This window comes from Caretta caretta, chromosome 3 (genome assembly GCF_965140235.1).
Source record: "Caretta caretta isolate rCarCar2 chromosome 3, rCarCar1.hap1, whole genome shotgun sequence".
Classification (NCBI taxonomy): Eukaryota; Metazoa; Chordata; order Testudines; family Cheloniidae; genus Caretta; species Caretta caretta.
The window spans coordinates 162160535-162181669 of NC_134208.1; positions in this window are offsets into that span (position 1 = coordinate 162160535).

Below are 21135 nucleotides of genomic sequence, written 5' to 3' on the forward strand. Positions count from 1 at the left end.
AATTCCTACCCTGTCTTATATTTCTCATCATCCCAGGACAGGTTCACCTCTGATTTAACTCCACTGAAGTTTACACATATCTATTCAAACAGAGAGTTATAGGAATAAACCAAATACAATGCTCTCAATTTAAAAAATAATATTCTTTCCTTTCAGACTACTAGCAGCATGACCGAAGGAGTTACACCTGGGATAAATCTGACCCCAAAATATAAAACAAGGTAGGAATTGAAGAGATTGTACATGCTCAGCTTTACTACGGCAGCATGGAGTTTGAGAGATGAATTTGTTTAGAAGCATGCAACATGATTATGGATAAATACATTATCTGCAGAAGGAGGCCCATACAAATAGAAGTCAGTGGCCTAAATTTTCAAGTGACTAGTGATTTGGGGTGCTTTCCTTTTTGGGTGCCCAACTTGAGGAACCTCTGAGAAGTTTGATTTTCAAAAAGTGCTGAGTACCTTCTCTCTACAGATCAGGCCCCTTTAAAGTGTCTCACCTTGAACATCCCAAAACGGAGGCACCCCAAATCACTAGTCCCCTTTGAAAATGTAGGTCATTAATATCACCCTCTTTCCCTACAAACTGTGCTGCTAGCAGCCTTAGAGGAAGGTAGGATTTGTAACTTGGATGCTCTATGTTTAGTTTCTCCCTACCACTGTGTTTTGCAATGGACACTTGTAAATATCCACATTCCGTGAGTAAAAAATTAAAGTTAAAAAAAGAATCCCAGCAAGAGACATAACTCTAGTATTGCCATGCATGACCATTTAATAATGGGTTCTATGAAGTTATGGTTCCCATGATATTGTCAGCCTTCCACTTTCTCCTGTAGTTAATTATAACATTCAGTAATGCACCCACTAGTAGGGTGGAGACACAATGCAGCCCTATTTCTATTAGATTTCCTCTCCTTCTCCCCCTGGAGGTATAGAAAAACATTCCAATTTAATCATCAAGGTCTGAGTCATCCAGTAAATAATTCAATTCCCCATCTTCACATACTGAGCTGGTTGTATAAACAAACTAAGCTTTTTATGTCAAGTGTGCAAATGTTTCCCAATGTTTTGTAGACAGAGAACATAATACAACAGCTGAAGAGCAGGAGACATAAGGAGAGAGAAAGTTTATGAATGCAGGAAGGCATCTTTGGAGAAGTGATGGTTTAGAAATATTGTGAGCGCTGCAACAGAGTTCTGGAATCAGAGGAATGTGAGACATTAAATGGACAAATCAGCCGGATCCCAATGGGAGGGGTACAGAGATGTGGCTGCAGTGAGGCACATACAGTATACATTTCCGGTATAAATGGATACTGTGGCAGATTGCTGGCACTACTATGATGGGTCTCATGCTTTCTCTTCTTGGGGGGAGGAGGGGCACAGGGCACTGTTTCTCACCCCTGAACTGGGGTATTAACTGCCCCACTAGTGTCCTAGAGGAGGAGAGTGGAGAGGGCCCAGGCCCGCCCTCTACTCTGGGTCCCAGCGCAGGGGCCCTAGGGATAGCGGTAAACCACAAGAATTAGCAGTTCCTGCCCTTCAGCTTGTGGGGCTTCCTGTCCTCCCTCTGCACAAACCAGGTGTCCCTTTACCTAGGGTCTTGGTCTTTTTAGTCCACCGCAGCACTTCTCCAAACTCTCCTCTGCTTCCTCCAAACTGCTCTCTGCTCCAACACCAATCCACTCTGCTTCAACTCCTTCAAACTGCTCTCTGCTCCAACACCAATCCACTCTGCTTCAACTCCTTCAAACTGCTCTCTGCTCCAACACCAATCCACTCTACTTCAACTCCCCCTCTTGTCTGATTGAAGCAGGGATTTTTTTATCAGGTGCTTTAATTAATTTATAGCAAACTTTCTTCCCTCTACAGGGAAGAAGGCTCCCTTCTTACACTCTCCTGCTGCTGCCCTCTGGCCATGCTGTATCACAGTACATTTCACTATTATTTCTCCCTGATGGCACTATTTGTAGAAATAGAACCCTCTGCTTTGTAAGATTCAGCCATCCCAAATGAGTGCTGAATTAATGAGATCTTGTGGCCTACGAATACTGGTGAACCTCATGATGTGACACCGTCCAAGAGCCTGAAGTTAGTGATACACATCAAAACCCTTGGTTGCCTATGTGAACCTTACCTGACCCCTTGAGTCTGCAAACCTCAGCTGGAAACAATGGATCACAATAATCATTATTTTCATTAATGAATATCAGTCTTAATATGGAAAGAACGGCCAGTCGCCAAGTACAATCATCTTCAATTTCAGCTCCTTAATGTATCTGCCTTGCGAATGGGGCTCCATAATGTCCCTTTGGGATTAAACCTGTGTTGATGACAGATGGGTCCAAGCAGAATTGTTCAGAGCCAGTTGCAAATTTCACCAGAGAGGAGAGTTTTGGTTCAGGCCTATCCTAGAGAGTTAAGGCCTATCCTTAGTGCTAACTGGGTGTGTGTGTACACCCCCGCACTTATACACACACACACACACACATAATATCGCTTTTGTTGAATGTGATACACAAATATCAAGAAGATTCATGGCAGTTTGCTGTCTTGGCTTTCATCTCTTACATTCTAGTACATGCACTCTAGCACAGGCTACATTTACCAAATATTAAAGGTCATGAATCATCTGCTCAGTGAGGAAAGGAGAAGTCTCCACCTACCACAAAGGAAACTGCATTATTAATCGAGAGCACCCTCTTCTGTGAAATTATAGCTGGAACCTTAAAAGAGAAGGAATGACTGCCCTGTGAACGTTGGATAGCATAATCTAAGGTTTGCCTGGACCATAGACATCCCGAGATTCTGCTGAAGCTAACTCAACGTCCCTTGCATTTTTTTTAAATTTGGTCCTTTTTTTTGAAGGGTCTGTGAGTCTTTCTTAGTACAGATAATTGAAAATACAGTAATTGGGAAGTAAAGATAAGCTGAAGTGTGTAGTGCAAAATACAAAATGATTTAGTCATCATTTATTTCTCATCAAGCAATATCACTGAATTGTGAGCATCAACATGGTGAGTGGGAAGAAAAGATCCATGCATTGAAATGCATTTTGAAAATATTGCCATGCCTCTGATTTTCAGGTTAAGAGGGTTGCCTCTGCTGGTTTTTCTATGTTCTGTGTGTCTCTAAATATATTATCTGTCAAAGACTAAATGTTAAGTTGTATGTCAACAATGGTAGTATGAAATATTAAGAAGTTTAGAATTTTAAAAAAGCTTGTTTTAGTTGAAAAAATATACAAGGTAAGCTATGGAAGTCTCCTAAATAGCAGTGAAGTAAATTGACAATAAGCCACAAGCATGTAGATCACACAAACTGGTGCAGCTGTGATTGAGATGTACAGTTTGATGACAGGTGTGTGTCCATAATAGAGCTGTGCATCGTGTCCACATATTCAGGAAGTCTTTTGAATTCATCATTCCATCAAAACGAATTGAGAGAGAACATTGTCTTTAAAATGGAAATACTACGTCCCTACTCACCATGCTGCTGTGAAATTTAACGCATTAAACTTTGAAAAGTGTGTTGAGAACAAACACTGCAGAAGTGCAAAATATTAATTATTATTATTTGGGGACAAAATCTTACTTGGTTGACATTCAAGAATTTGGAGGTTTGGTTTGAATAAGAACTCAGAATCTCCTGTGCTCTTTTAAATTATTCTAAATTCTTGGGCCTGAAAAAAGGAACTGGCTCTCTCATGAAAACAGTTTCTCATTTGTGTCATGTAACAGCTATGGCAATAAAAGCAGGTGTTTTCATGAGACTTTCTGTGTATTGCACTTCAAACATAGAGGAATTTGTCCATCTGGGAGGCTACTGTCATTTTGTGTTTTAGATGCAAAATATTAAAGTGAAGGATTCTCTCTGAAGGAGAATTTTTGTGTGTTCTTCCTTTGTTGCTCTCCTTAATCCAGAGGAATGTATGCTTTGATCTTTGTGCGTGTGGGAAAACATGAGTTTAGTTGAAAATTCAGATGGTAGGGATTATTTATAGCCTAGCATTTAAAACAAGGTAATGGAAGTCATGATATTCCTGACTGTTACTGCCTTGCTCTTGAACCAATCTAGTTCTCCCTGGGCTAAACTCCCCTTGCCCCCGCCACCTCTGTTTCCCCATTGGCAAATGCCTCCTTTTGTTTGTAAAGCATTTTGTGTGGTTTGGATGAATGGTGCAAAGTTTTATTACTACAAATTATTTTACAGTACAAATATTAGCCATCCATGGGCCTGATATAGTCACCTGTATGGATGACAATGCTAGAAGAAAATACCCTATACCAATTACTTTACTTAAGGAGTGCTGGGCACAGAAAAAGATCTTTTAAAACACATCTTCACACCAGGATTAAGGAATGACATGGTTGTTTCTTCATACTTCTCCCCACCCACCTCCTTTCTTCATTATCTGTTTTCCTCCCTCCCCTCTCTTTGTTCTAGCAGTGGTTCTGCTGAATATTGATGAGGCTATTGTTGGTCCAACCACAAACACTTGTTTCCAGGTAATTACTTAGCACCACATCCGCACTTAACAGCCCCGACTTTCCTGACTGGAAGATGACAAATTAAAAAGACTGGCATGGCATTGATTTATTGCCAAATGGGCAAAACCCAATAAACAATGACAAATTGATTCATTGAGTGTATCCCTCCTATTTTGTTACTTTTTAAACAAGAATCATTTTAATGATGCCTGAGCTAGGAGGAAAGATGCAAAGCAGCGTCAAACTCGCAGGGTAGGGTTTGGACAGCTAAATTAGTAGTGGGAACAGGGGTTGAATATTCAAATTGAATACAGAATACCTGGTGTTTGGAGGCTGTTATATTATGCTGAATATTTACACAGATTCCACAGTGGTATCTGTGTAAATACCACAGATTCTTCAGCAGCTCAGGCTCCATTCCAGATTCTTCAATCTTCAATACCACAGATTCTTCAGCAGCTCAGGATCCATTCCAGCAGGTGGCAACATTGTTTGTAGGGTGGCCAGATCTTCAAGGTGGAGAAATGGAACACTTGTCCTAGGGGAAGGGAGGGCCCAGTTTTGCCAGTTTTTGGTGGGTCAGATGGGTGTACACAGGAAGGTTTGGACAACGACTGCCTCCACTCCTCTCCCTCCCTCCGTCCGTCCGTCCTTTGTCTCCTTCCCCCAGAAACAGGCTGCCTTTTGTTCCCCCATTACGCACCACATCGTATAGAAGGGTGGAAGTTGTTCTAAATCTGCATTGATGCTTGATGGACCAGGACGCTCCCCACTCATAGGACTGCCGGGAGCCACTTTGCACACAGCTGGCAGACGCTCCAACAAAGGATGCAATCCTGAGTTTCCTTCCCATTCTCCAGAAATGCTTTAAGCACCTTCCTCTTCAAAATTCTAACACTAAGTGAGCATCTTGTCCAAAACTTTCCTTCCCTTCCCCCCATAGCATCTTGGGTTGTAGGATCTTCTCTTGGGGTCTCAGCACTGCAGCTGCCCTCCTGAAAGATCCCCTTCCAAGAGCTGAGGGTCCCTCTCTTTTCATGGGGTTGAAGATTCTCTCCTGTCGGATCCAGATCCCAGGGCAGGGACTGTTCTTTTGGAAGCTCAGGGAGAACATAATTTTTTTTTCCAACTACCACTAGCAATTTACAATCTTCTGTTGGTGAACAATTGATATGAGTGCAGCGAGAAGATCTGCTGGTGAGCCCTCCAAAACCACCTGCTACTTGAGCAACTAATCTTCAAAAGCAAGGGTGGAGGAGGAAGGAGCAGGGTGAAAGAGGAAGTTCAGAAAGCTATAGATAATCTTTGTGTCCACATGTCATGGAGTGTGACTGCAGACAGACAGTCATAGATTCCAAGGAAGGCCAGAAATGACTATTGTGGTTATCTAGGCTGATCTCCTGCGTAACACAGGTCGTAGGACTTCCCCAAAAGAATTCCACTGATAGGTCTCAAAATACAACTGCAGTTGGGGAATCATCAACAAGTGGGTGTGTTTCTACTGGGGGGCTGAGAGGGGATTGGTTCTTGGCCCTGTGCTATTTAACATTTTTATCAGAAAAATGAAAAAAAAAATATAAAATCATCAGTGATAAAGTTTGGGGACAACACAAAAAGTTAGTCAACATCCCTGGGAACTTCAGTACCAAAGCATGAGTCCCTGCCACTTAAGCTAAAGGACTGAGGGTCAGATTTTCAAATGTATTTAGGTGCCTAAAGATGCACACAGCTACCTAGGGGGATTTTGAAAATCACCTCAGCCCCCACTGAATCAATAGGAGTTTGGTGTCTAACATGTTTAGGAGCTTTTGAAAATCCCCCTAGGTGCCTATTGACATATTTAGATACCTAAATATCTTTGAAAATCTTGCTCTGACTGACTCCTTGATCTGGGAGTAAGTAGTAGAGTCTACTAGGCCTACTCCCTAGATGGAGACATAATCACACCCACCAAGGCAATGCATTAAATACACATGACCCTCTATTAAATGAGCACCTGAAAACTTAGGGTCAGATGTGTCATTTGGGGTGCAGGTGTGTAATGAGCCACAGCTGAATACACAGAGATACCACAATTGTCAAAAGGGATAGAACCAGTTTAGCCCTTTCAACATCAACCCCCCCACCAATTGAACTAAAGGAGTAACTTCTCCACATGTGATTAACTAGAAGGCTCCACCCCACTTGGACTAGAGGCTACGGGGAGACTGGAGTCACGGGTACTAAGGTCTTACAAACACACAATTTTGAGGGGATCAACTGCTTTCTATAGAAATACAGGGTGGCTTGTGATAACATTGAGTTCTCTTGGAAAGTTAACAAATACCTTAGGCTGTGTAGTTGATATGGCTATAGATAAGTATCCTGTCCCCCTTTAGTGATGTCTTAAGGTATACACAGGGTTAGAGAATCAGAGGAAAAGTCTGGGAGAAGAGTGCCTCTGCTTAATTGATCTGGCTGGCTGCAAGGAAGGCCAGCTGAACCTTATTATAAACAGAGCTGGTGGAGGAAGCTTGGGTCCTCAGCAAAATACAGAGCCCTGGGAGAAGAGAGCAGCTTGGTCCTGTATATATACACAGTTAGTTTCCCACTTTTGGGGAGGGTAGGTGATGTTTGGGTTTAAGGAGAAGGAAATGTTACAGAGATTTGGATTTTGTTTTAGGATTCTTTTTATTTGACTTGCCTTTTACTGGTGGTTTAGCACAAACTCTGAGCTAAGGATTAGAATATTTTTATATTTCAGAAGAGATAGACTGAGTTACTCTATAAACTGTTACTTCAATGGGGCTGGGAATTTGCTCTATTTCTTTAGTATTGTAAAAAGATACTCTCAAGTAGCTTTATGCCAAAAGTGTAGCCTGAGCTCATGGTGAATATCCCCCCCACTTCTAAAAGTGATCTGGTGGGTGGGGAATCTACTAACAGAAGCCAGTATAGTGTTCTCACTACTTCTCCTCAGCAATAGTCAACTAACCAAATCTTCATCTGAGCTTGATGAAGAAATTATTGGGTGAGGCTTCCTGGTCTGTATTATGCAGGAGGTCAGATTAGCTGATCATAATAATCCTATCTGGCTATGAAATCTGTTCCCAGAGGTGTTCCTTAATCAGTGGATGATATTTGTTCAGAACTCAGTCATGTTATTCAAAATGCAGTTGGAAAGAGGATGAAGAAAATGACAATATTTGCAAGATAGGAATCAAATCAGTAGCAATTGTATTTTAAAGATGTTTATACTTCTATAATATTTATCAGAGGGCACTCTTATAATGGCTTACCTCATTAAATGATAATGATATACCATGCTGAAAATAATGGGTGGAAGGGAAGTCTAAACAAACACTTTGCTTGCTGTCCTTTAACTGACTAGCTTGTGAGCATTCATAATCTTCTAGGAAACAACATCAGAGGAAGAAATCATTTTAGTCTATTAGAACCTTTAAAAACATGCTATCAAAATTCACAGCTGGTGATGGGACAGATGTAATAGTTGAGATCTGAGAGGTTAAACAGGAGACACTGAACAGTCAGCCTAAGCATTTTTGGTGTGGCCTTACTGAATAAATTTTTGCCCTACCCCACTAAAAAAACAAAACTCTGAGTCCCAGTTGTTTATACACTATTCACAGAGTTAAGAAGTGTGGGACGAGCTAATGAGATGATTCTTCAAGACATGCCCCAATTTAACTCCAGTTACGTAAAAAGTAAAGGAAGGATCTTTGGGTCCTTTTGCTTCCTCATCCTCCCTCTAGTCTCTTGCTACAAGAGAAGTAGAGCCAAATACTTGTGGTGGGGTCCTGGTGTATTTGGCAATACTTCTTTTACAGCTCAGCAGGGCACAGATAATCTGGGAGTCTGGGGATCCTTCAGCTGCTGGGGGGGGGGGGTTTGGGGCACGTGCTGATGAACTTAGCACTCATGTAGAGCCCGATTCACTGTTGCCCTGCACCTTGTAAGGGCACTTCCATCTGTGACAAATGCTACCAAATCACCACCACAGCACTCTCCATGAAATAGATAGGAGCTTGCTTTGTATATGGCTTAAGTGTACATGGAACCTTGTTACATGTGTTCAGACAGACCTTACTCTCCATGGAACTTGGTGGCTGTTTGGAGGGAAACCTCTGTTCCAGCAATGGGGGATTTCTCAACAACTCTTCAGTTTCAAGCAAGCATAAGTATAAATACCAAAAAGTTCAATGAAAATCAGAGAAAAATGTCAAGAAAGTTAAAGCCAAATGGAGGACTCCCCCAAAAGGGGAAAAAAAAGAAGAGCCAACAGCTTCTTGCTGGGAGAGCCCTCATCTAATCTTTACAGCAGTTTCGGGAGTTCTCCCAGTTTCTAAACATTCTACAGACATCCCAGTTTACACTGAGGAAATTACCTTTTAATATCTTTCATGGTCTTATTGTTTTGCTAAGACACACTAGAGAAAACTACTTTTGCCTCAATGTGCAGTAGTTACAGTGCATAATCCAGCAATTGATTATTCCAAAGGGTGAGCTGAGATTTGAACAAACATTTCCCTATACTCTTGTTTTTTTCTTAAAGAATTGTTTAGTAACAGATGCAATTTATCACTGTTCAGAGACGCTGTCTGTTAAAAGTTTAACAAATGTTACCACCTGCTGGGCATGCTGTATTAGTGCAACTCATAATAATGTTTACTACAAAGTAGAGAAGTCGTTTTTGCTATTTATGAGCCTGAACCAACACATGAAAACCAACCATTTCCCAGCCCCTTTTCCTGGGGAAACTGAGATCTGGATCCTGATCTGAACTTTATGATTTAGATTTTTCTCTGTAACTGGGATGAATGGGAAACTTGACTCCAAACAGCTCCAAGCTTTGGAGAAGTACAAACTTGGATCCAGTTCAGAATTCAACATTTGCAACTTGAGCCCATCTGTAAGTTTTTACCAAAGGGGTTTCTTATGGACCAGTTCAGTTAAAATTACACATTAAGGCAGGAAAAGAAAATATTTACTTTTCATGGGGGAAATTAGTATGAAAGTGAATCACTGGTTTGTTTGTTGCTTTTTTCAAAATCACCCCATGCAGAAGTTATATAGCAGTCCTGTATGTATCACCATTTCTAGGTGTATTTTTAATTTTGTTTTTTTTTTCCATGGGATTTTAGTTTTCATCAAAAATGCTAGACCAACAGCCTTGGAGGCTAAAGCTCTCTCTCAGAGCATGATACAGCACAGGTATAGTGAGGATCTCTATACCGCCCCACCTGACCTGGAGGAACTGAGAGGTTGGGCCCAACCAACTTATCAGTCCTTTTGTGATGTAACCTCTCTAGCTAGAAGTTGAGCCAGATCACCATAATCATTTCAGATAGGCTATTGAGCTAGTCCCTTGTGGTCACTGGTCTGAGCTAGTCAACAAATTCTGATGCAATCTTTTATTGATTAAAGATTGAAGGCCTCCTCCCCTTCCCCCCCCCCCCCCCCAAAAAATGAAATGTTTGCAAACAACATTTTTTTCTCAGCAGATTTTAGTGACTGCTGACCCAAGGATGATTTCTACCAGTGATCTGGAGCTTACAGGCTTTATTTTTCATTACTAATCCTGCAACACACCTCCCAATTGCAGTGTAGACATACCCTCAATTCTCCTGAATCTGTTTTTACTTGAACGTTTATGGTTAGTGAAGAGCCAATTGTTTTACATTTCAGAATGTTCACTGCACAAAGCAAATTTGGTGGGTGCAAAATTTGGCAACCATTATTATGATGACTTCTCTGTATCATGGGTAGTTTCCACAGTCCCCAGTGAGGACTGTGGTGGATCCATAGTGCTAGGGCTGTAGGAAAATATGGCCTCTGCACTGAGGATCTTGCAGTCTGTATCTCTGGGCTATTCATCTTAGTCCCCATCACTTCCATGACATTCATCTTCATGTTGTGTCTTTTTGCAAGTGTTACCATGTACAAATTTGTCTAAGCCATTTTCATTTGCAAAGAAAGCTGGTTTGTCACACTGGTGCAAACAGAAGGATGGCTCTCGCTGAGACGTGAGGCAGAGTTTGTCTTCTATGAAACACTGCCTTTCCCTATAACATAAAACGTAAAAAATAGGGTGTCCTAGGTTATCTTGGCTGTATAGGTATCATAATGAAAGTGAATTGGAAGTGATTAAAGGCCTGCCCTTACAAATGCTTAAGGACCCATGTGATCCTACTGAAGTCAATAGAGCTCCTCTTAAATATGTATTTGCAGGATGGATTTGTTAATGTTTATGAATAGAGCTGAGCAATTTTTTTCAGCAGAATAGTTTATTTGACACAAAAGTCAATCTCAGTTGACACGAAACTAATCAGATTTTACATGACTAGTTTTGGCCAGACATAAAACAGCCCGAGGCATAAGGCAGTCCTAATTATAGCACTATGGCACCACCCCTCCGTGCCCCCCAGCCCTATCACCTTTAGCTGAGTTGTTTGCTCATTCACTTGAAATGTGGGACACCCAGGTTCAAAACCCCTAATCTGGACCAGCCCTGAAACAGGCTTTTCTGATTTACCAAAATTCTGATTCAGTTCGACCCGAACCAAAATGATTTTTTTTCAGAACTGCTGGAGAACCAAAAGATCAATTATTTGCCCAGCTCTGTTTATGTAGCATGTTGGTTTCCTAGACCCAAGTCCTCTTTATCCATGAAACAGACACGTCACAGACAGCAGCAGCCAAAGTTTCCCACTGTGTCCTGCCTATGTGCTTCCTACCTGCCCTGAAGAGGCCACCTTAGACATTCAGCCACCAGGCTCTCCTGGTGCTCTGTGGCAATCCTCTATCAACAAAGCCTCATAGAAAAGCTCCTTTGAAATGGGATGCATGTGACAGATGGTGTTGCCTGACCGCCAGATCGGGGCCTACTACTGAGGTCATTTCATAGTGTGACTTGCAGTGAACACAACTCGTTTTCACATTGAAATGAATGGAGCCCCAAGAAGCTTGTTTTAGCTTAATTTCAAATATATCTGCTGTGTCAGGTCGCAGGGGCATGACCTGGACCCTGGAGAAGAAGGAATAAAAACTCCATCTTAGCTTCCCTTTCCTCTTGCACTGGTGCCTGGGACACAGGAAGCCTTTGAGAAGAAAGGGCTCACTTCCAGACTGGGGAGTTTTTCTTGTCTGACTTTCTGGCTGTGTTAATTTATTCTGCTTTCTTGCCTCCCTTGAGGAAGAAGACATTGCTGACTGCAGCCATTCTTTCCTCTGCTGACTCATTTCGCTAGCTTACATATGGTAGACAAAGGCATAGTAATTATATTGCTGTTTGCCAAATGACAGTATGTTACTGTGATGACACTTGTTTTGATTAAGGCCAGATCTTTCTCTTGGCAATTAATGGAACCACGGAGAACATGAGTACAGTGATTAACAAAAAATCCGGTTACTTTTGCTGTAGGGATTTTCATGCAAGCAGGTGGGTAGATGGGACTGAGTATTAAACAGCAATGCTGGCATGAGGTTTTGAGGGAACCTAAATAGCATATGAGGGAGTCCAGCTCTGACTGTATCACCAAATCTTCTGGTTTTCATGTAACCTTGTTGCTCCTGCCTTCCTGCAACTCCCTCAGACTGGCTCCCTGACCACTCCACACCCGTCACCTCACCTCACACACTTGAAGAGGTACATCTGTTTCCAAGGCTCTGCAGTCTCTGATTCCTATCAATGCACTTGGTAGCCAGAAGGTGGAGCCAAAGTGCAACTTTCTAAATAGGGAATAAATTAGGGCAATTATAGAACAGCAGTGCTGTAGATAAAGGGGGCCAATAGTTCCAAAGATGGGGATGCCAACCAGGGCACCATCCCTATCCATGTGTGCCCATGTAATGTCAGGTCCCAGACAGTGTGAGGCCCAATGCAGATGTCTAAGGCTGCCGGTGATGAGAAGATGAACAAATGTCCTTGGACTGAGGACTGTCAGTAGCAAAGTTAACAGTAAAGTTATGGGAATTTCTTTTAAAAAAAAAAGAAAATCTGAAACCAGGCAAAACTTTAGGGTGGTTTATTTTAAACCAAAAACTTGGCCCAGGTTGGTGATTTTTTTAGGGGGTTAATCTGGCCTATGTTCCTTTATGAGCCCCCTTTTCCCCCAGAAGAGATTTATGGTTTTACTCAAAATCCTAATGGCCAACTAATTGGGTTTTCTTTGAGTTTCACATTAAGATTACAAGTCCATCTGAAACCTGTCATCAAAAGCAAAATGTATGTTAGCCAAAACCAAAAAAATGAGTTAATCAGAATGGAACCTACTGCAAACAACAAACAACAAGCTTCTCATATCTCCAGTGATAGTCCCTGAGCCACATGGGAGAAAATTTGAGAGGAAAAAAAATTTAGAGAAGGAAAAATTAAGGCTTCCATTATTGCTAGTCAAACATCAATGAAAGTTTTGGTTTGGTTGATTTTTGTGAAAAATAACTATTTTGTGAAAATAGGAATTTCCCCAGGAAATATCCATTTTTGACACATTGTTTGGGTTTTTGACCACAAAAAAAAAAAAAAAGGAACCTTTTAACTGAGAAATGTCAACTGCTTGGGTGAAAAATTTCCAAAAAGAGGCCAAAGACTGAAACATTTTCAGTTTTCAATGTTTTGATGTACCTACCCCTCCCCATACCACCCCCCCAATAAAAATGTTAATCAATCAAAAGTTCCATTAGCAGAGAAGAACTTGATATGGTAGATCAGGGGTAAAAGACATGGAAAGGGAAAAAGACTTCTCAGTATCTCCTCCACTGTACTTCCTGGCTCCACAGTGCACCTGTAGATGACTTCTGTAGGGTCAGGAGCAGGCAGGGTTAAGTCTGGCCTTGTCCCACCCCATTCCTACAAGGGTATTGCAATATAACAATGTTTATCTAGTCACTAATCTGTGTTCCTCCTTCAATATACTGATCCTTCATTAGAGGGGAGTTTCAAGGCAAGCCGTGGGGGGCATGGCTCAGGGCAGACCAGAGGACATAATGCAGACAATGGGCTTTCACACAAATTCCGTCCTCTGTAGATCTTGGGACATCTGCAGGCTTTGGAGTATCTCAAACCCATCTGAGTTTCCTGGCCTTTATTTAGCTTTTCTTCCTGTAGGAAAAGAGATGGCTTAGCCTTTCTTCTCTGTTTGTGGTTGCTTTGTCCCAATTAATATATGTCTGTGATGTACTATGCAAAGTGTTTTGAATATCCTCTAATGGGCAGTCCTAATTATAGCACTAATTATCACAGGAAGTGATTGCATGACCAACATTTTGAAAAGATGGACGTTTGGGGGAAGATAAATAGGGACAGGCCATTTCATTCTACAGAAATACACTGCAGTGGGAAGGATTTTTGGACAGACAGAGGCACAGCATGGTCAATATTAATAGGAAGTTGAGTGTATCTCTTTGGGGGTAGAAGCATGGTGGGTTTTTGGCAGTGAACCTCAAAGTCTTACTTTTATTATCCCTCTCCCCCATTTGTACAATATTGCACCGAGAAATATTCATAGAGTTTAAGGCCAGAAGGGACCATCAGATCATTGGGCCTGACCTCCTGTATATCATAGGTCATTAAATTTCACCCAGATACCCCTTGTATTGAGCCCAATTATTTGTGTTTGACTAAAGCATCTCTCCCAGAAAGGAATCCAGTCTTGATTAGAAGACATCAAGAGATGGAGAATTCCCTACTTCCCTTGATAGTTTGTTCCAGTGGTTAGTCACCTTCACTATGAAAACTGTGTGCCTAATTTCTAATATGAATTTGTCTGGCTTTGGCATCCATCCATGCGTTCTTTGTGCCTTTTTACCAAGCCCTTTAGTAACTGTTCTTTTCTCCCCTTATATACTAATCAAGTCACCTCTCAACCCATTTTTGACATCTAAACAAACTGAATGCTTCCATTCTCTCTCTGTAAGGCATTTTCTCCAGCCCTCTAATCACTTTTGTGGATTTTTTCTGCAGCCTCTCCAATGTTTTTCACTTTTAAAATGTGGACACTAGAACTGCATGCAGTATGCCAGTGTTGGTCTCGCCAATGCCATATATGGAGGTAAAACCACCTCAAAAAACATTAACTGTTAAAAGAAAAAAACGCTACCTCTGAGTGGTAAAAATTACTACTCTTATAATGTAATCACTTCTATTATCTTCTCCCTAAGCTAGTAAGGGTTGATTTATAGCTGTCAAGAATGTGTGTGAAAATTATTTCTGGGAAGCCATTATTCATGGAAGCTGGGAATTTATCACTGTTTACATGTTTTTTAATTACACTGAAAGATTTGACTTTCACTTTAAAGAATTTCGTTTTCTTGAGGAACCAGCTGAGACAAGCTGAAATTGGGGACATGGAGAATTTTAAGTTTCTGAAAATTCCAGCAAAGAATGTTTTAACTGGTATTAAATATACAACAGCATGTGTTATCTCCAAGTTATTATGGTATGTTTGTTGGTACACACAGAGATGAAGGATAATGCCCTAGAATGCCATTCCTCCTTGCATATTTGAACAAGGATGTGTTACATTGTATAGCATTGGTGTTTGGCTAGGGAGAAGTAGAATTTAATATTCACCTCTCTCTAGTTTGGGGACCAAGAGTATATCTACGTTCTTTCAGTTGGTAACATTATCCGTGACCCTCTTTGAAATCCCCAAAGCAACTGTTAATAGCTTGGTCCCAGGAAAAGCGATACTGTATTCCTAGCTCTTGTGTGGGGCCGGTTGCCTAGCGTCGCAGTATATTTTGTGAAACAGTTGGCAGACTGATCAGATTTGCTCAGCTAAATGAATTAAGCAATCATACAATACTGCGGAGAATATGAGTGAGGCATTTCCATATTACAGCTCTTGATACTCCCACCTCGCAGCCTTGCTACCATGAATATAAGACTTTGGCCGAGCAGGCAGTAATTTGATATTAAACAAGGTTCTTATTAAGCAGATGCATTGAATTGGTGCAGAGTTTTATGTTGCATTAGTCAACTAAATGCTTTTTATTAGTGCTCATTAGGATAAGGGATAACTCAGTGATGTGGATTCATTAGCCAAAGATTGACCCTTTGAGGTATGGTAATTAAACAGCTACAAACTTGAGAATGGGAGCTGGGCCACACACAGCAAATTCTGTGAGTCAGCTGCTTGTCTGCTGGGTGGGATCATTGCAAAATAGGTCAGTGAAGAAATCTGGGGCTGAACTGCAGGATGAAATGAAATTTGTTTCTCTCTTTCTCCAGGAGTTAATTTAACAAAATACAGTGGCCTGTAAAAGAAAAACAAAACACATGTTTCAACATTCTGTTGAACTAAATGCATATATAAATAGATGAAAATGATATCCCTTTGCTTTTAGAGCAACTTCTGTGCTATAGTTAAATTCAAAGACTAGATAAAAGCCCAAAATATTCATAATATTCAGTTGCCAGTTTGATTTTTTTCACAGCCTCATTTATGCACATAACTCAGAGAACAGATCCTGTGGGAAGCAAGTCTAAGGGAAAAAAGAGTTCAGGAGAGTTGGCAATTTTTAAAGAGACATTATTAAGGGCGTAAGAGTAAACTATCTCGATGTGGAGGAAAGTGTGGTGAGAGACCAACCTGGCTTAACCAGGAGAACTTCAATGACCTGAAACTCAGTCATACAAACAGTGGAAAGGCCAAGGCACAAAACTAGATTAAGCTTGCTAGGGATAACAAGAAAACATTTTTATAAATACATTAGAAGCAAAAAGAAAGCCAAGGACAGAATAGGCCCATTACTCAACGAGGAGGGAAAGACAAGACCAAAAAAAAAAAAAGCATCAGTGCTGACCGAAGTATTAAATGTCTTTTTCTGTTTGTTTGTTTTCACCAAAAGGTAAGCAGCGCTCATCCTTGTAAATGGAATAGGAGCTGGGGCTAAAATAGGGGGGAAATACGTTCAGAATTACTTAAACAAGTTAGAGGTCTTCAAGTCAGCAGGGCCTGACAAAATACATCCAGGAATATTCAAGAAACAGGCTGAAGAGATCTCTGAGCCATTAGTGATTATCTCTGAGACCTCATGGAGGATGGGATAGATCCCAGAAGACTGGAAAAGGGCAAATATTGTACCTATCCATAAAAAGGGAAATAAGGACAACCCAGGGAATAGTCAGCTTAACTTGGATACCAGAAAAGATAATGGAGCAAATAAACAATAAATTTGTAAGCACCTAGAAGATAATAAGATAAGTAGAGAGAAAAGTGGGTGTGGTAATATCTTCCTAAATAGCTCTGTGTAAGCTTGAAAGCTTCTCTTTTTCACCAACAGAAATTGGTCCAATACAAGATATTACCTCACCTACCTTGTCTCTCTAATATCTTGGGACTAGTATGGCTACAACAACACTACATAAGGCGATAAATAACAGTCAATAATGATTTGCCAAGAACAAATCATGTCAAACCAACCTAATATCCTTCTTTGATAAGGTAACAAGCCTGCTGGAGAGAGGGGACGCAATACATGTGATATATCTTGACTTTAGTGAGTCTTTTAATACTGTCTCATGTGACCTTCTCATAAGCAAAGTAGGAAAATATAGCCTAGATGAATCTACTATGAGGGTGGATGCACAACTGATTGGAAAACTGTACTCAGAGTAGTTATCAATGGTTCACAGTCAAGGTGGAAAGGTGTATTGAGTGGGGTCAGCCTGGATCTGTCCTGGGTCTGATTCTATTTAACATCTTCATAAATTATTTGAATGGTGGCATAGAGAGTACATTTATACCAAGCAGGGAGAGATTGCAAGTGCTCTGGAAGACAGGATTATCATTCAAAATGATTTGGACAAACTGAGAAATGGTCTGAAATAAATAGAATGAAATTCAATAAGGGCAAATGCAAAGTGCTACACTTAAGAAGGAATAATCAGTTGCACAAATATAAAATGGGAAATGACCGCCTAGGAAGGAGTACTGAAGAAAAAGATCTGGGGGTCATATTGGATCACAAACTACGTATGAGTCAACAATGTACTACTGTTGCAAAAACTGTGAACATCATTCTGGGGTGTATTAGCAGGAGTGTTGTAAGCAAGACACAAGAAGTGATTCTTCTGCTGTGCTCAGCACCCTGACAAGGCCATAGTTGGAGTACTGTGTCTAGTTCTGGGCATCACACTTCAGGAAACGTGGACAAACTGGAGCAAGTCCAGAGGAAAGCAACAAAAATTATTCAAGGTCTAGAAAATGACCTACAAGGAAAGGTTGACAAAATTAGGTTTGGGGAGTCTAGAGAAAAGAAGACTGAGTAGGGGATATGATAACAGTTTCCAAGTATGTAAAAGGTTGCTGTGATGCTGGCAGGCCAGGTGCCAGTGTAATGCTGAGAGACCCCGGTCGTCAGCAGGCAGGATTGAACCTGGGTCCTCAGTGCATGAGCCTCTACCGCATGAGCTAAAAGCCAACCGGTTGCTAGCTAAGGCTGTAGAGCAGACTCATTAATTGCTCTCTAAGTGGTCTTGGTGCCACTAGATGGGACAGAACACCACACCCAGGAAGGTGTGTGGGTTACACCAGTTCATGCCAAGGTCCTCATGTCTCAGCTGGACATTAACAGACACATAGCTTGAATCTGTCTGGCTCACTTGTGGGTTAATGTTGACAAAATAGAATTAGAATTGTAAGAAAATGTTTAGTATTGAGGATCTGTTAAATGCTTGTGAGTTGCTGCTTGCATTAATCTTACTTGTAATATCTGCATTCTATATTGTAGTGTAATTTTTGAGTGGTTGTATAGTGAGCTTCAGGCACTGTATGAATGGATATTAATTAATGTAAAGAGCTGCTCTTCCACAAAAAATGTTACGCTCTTTCAGAAAGAAAAGACCCATTGGTACCAGATGGGGTACGGTTGGTTCTTACAACTAGAAACTCCCTTACATCTGGATTGAGAAACCATCAACAAAGAGTCTAAAAACTCTTATAATTCTGCTTTCCTCCCCATGAAGATGAGTCATGCAAGTGGACTCCTCCCACCAACTGAGTGTGCAGCGCAGAGCACATGGCAGGAGGGGGATAAAAACCCCAAACAAAAGGAACTAAGGATCTCTTCTGCTGCTTAGACTGCGGGGTGGGGGAGAGATGTTTCTAGGCATAATCAAGAGATCCTCAGCTGCTTAGCCTGGTTAGCCCTGAAAGGACAGATTGAGCTTGCTGATAATAGAAGCCTATGTCATCTTTTGAAACCTAAGAGTGTAACTCATTTGTGTATCCGTTTGCTTGCTTTAACCTTGTAAATAACTGCTTAATTTCCTTTTCCTATTTAGTAAATCTTCATATAGTTTACTATAGGACTGGCTACAAGCATCGTCTTTGGTGTAAGACCCAAAGCCCAATTGATTTGGGGTAAGTGACTGGTCCTTCGGGATTAAGAGTAATCTGAATATTGTTGTGACTCATGATATAAGGAGCCACGTATCAGAGAGACTCTGGGTGGTAAAACAGACTGGAGTACCCAAGGGGGATTGTCTGTGACCGTGTTAAAGTGCCTGAAAAGTTTGCACTTGGTGCAGTTGGTTGGTAAAATCTAAGTTTAGAACTCACAATCAACTTGGGGTTTGTGCACTGTTTTTTAATAGTCTGCCCTCAGATTGGTACTCATGCTCTTGCGTCACTGTTGGGAGCATCGCAATTGTTATAAAGAGGAGGGTGAAAAATTGTTGTCCTTATACACTGAGGACAGGACAAGAAGCAATGGGCTTAAACTGCAGCCAGGGAGATTTAGGTTAGACATTCAGAAAAGCCTCCAAACTGTCCGGGTAGTTAAGCATTGGAACAAATTACCGAGGGAGGTTGTGGAATTTCTGTTACTGGAGATTTTTAAGAACAGATTAGATGAACACCTGTCAGAGATGGTCTAGATAATATTTAGTCCTGCTCAGTGCAGGGGTTCGACTAGATCAAGGTCCCTTCCAGTCCTACATGTCTATGATTCTGTTCCTATTGAACTCTGTAGTAAATCTCCAACTACTTCAATGGGAGTAGAGTTAGGCCAATGTTGAGGGCTTTTGAAAATCCCATCCTATAGGTGGTGTTTCCTGGTAGGTATATCAAGAATTTCCCACAGTCAAATGTTATGAATTCTTGTCAGTAGTTTAGTCTCTGGGTTTGCCTGGAAATGTGGTTGTTCTCCTCATTTGTGCCTAGTTAACTGCCTAGCAGCCTATAAGCCAGTCCTGAGACAGACAGAAAAATCTCCTATTTCTTCAAAACTAGAGAGGGATCTGACCCCTAAAGTGTGGCTCTAGGTCAGGATCAAGGGTTTTGGTTCATCCCCCTCTAAGTTTAGAACCAGCTCCAAAATCCAGATCCAGTTTCAAATCCATGCTCAAATCCAGGATTAGATTTGCATTTATATGGATTTGACTGAGACAATACAAAAAAATTACTATATCATCACAATGCAGCCACAACTGCAACCGAAACAATCAAGCTGTCAGGTCAACCTTGTACCATCAATTACTCATGCTTCTAGTTCTTTACAGAGCCAAATTAAGACCCTAGTGCCCTAGACACATAACAGCATACATACACACCCCGCCACTGGCTCCCACTCACCACTTGGAGAAGCATAGGAAGCATCATGGGGCACACCTTTCCTCCACTTAGGAGAGGCTGCAGGGGATCCCCCAGTACTGCTTGTTTTCTAAGGCTCCTGTGGCTGAAGGAGTGGATGGGGAATGTGGTTTTGGAACTGTTGGCTTGAGAATTCATTGTCATTGAGACAACTTGTAAAAGTTGGGCACTGCTGCTCGTATTTCGCCCTGTATTATTGACTGCATGTGGTCAAGTGCATTGCTGGTGTAGCTCAACTGACTTTATCGGAGTTACACCAACAAGAAATCTGGACCATTGTCTACAGAGAGATGGCTATCCTGAGAGACAGTGGGGCAATGGACTTCTCAGTAATACACATACATATTTTACTATTGCCAACTTAAACCCTTCCTGCCAGCGATCAGCATCAAAAGCCCATGCCTCTTTTGTCCTCTTCATCTCTTGGACTTATCAAAAGGCCAATCTGTGGTTATAGCGATGAGAACACAGGAATTGCAGCCAGGTGTGTATCAGGGAAGAAAACACTAGGCATTATCCCTAAGCTTCCAGTGGTGCCATTCTCATTTGAGTGAGAGAAACTTACTCAGTCTCAGTTCTGGGAAAGGGAATGTCCTACTCAGAGGCTGAATGCAGTTTGAGGTACTTGAGCACCTGCAAAAGAGGGCAGTAAATCTGTTGGGTAAAACTGGAGGAAAATGTAAAAGTTGCACAAGGTGTGTGGTTTACTTACAGGGAGTCATGAAGCCAACATGCAATTGCTTTGGAAATGCAGAGCTAGATAGGTATACAACTATAACTTCCCAACTATAGATAGGTCTTTTAGGATCTTAACATTTTCAGTTCATTAATTATAATTGCCATAGTGCAAGTGGTGCACGAATCTGTGAAAAGAAATGATGTATGGACATAATCACTATATAAATAGAAAAATATAAAATTTGGCAGATGCACATTTTACTTTTGTAATGTATTTTCTTGAGAAAAATTCTACTGTTCTTGACTGGCAATAAAAACCAAATGAAATACATGTTTGTAGCTACACACACATGCACAACTCTAGCTGTG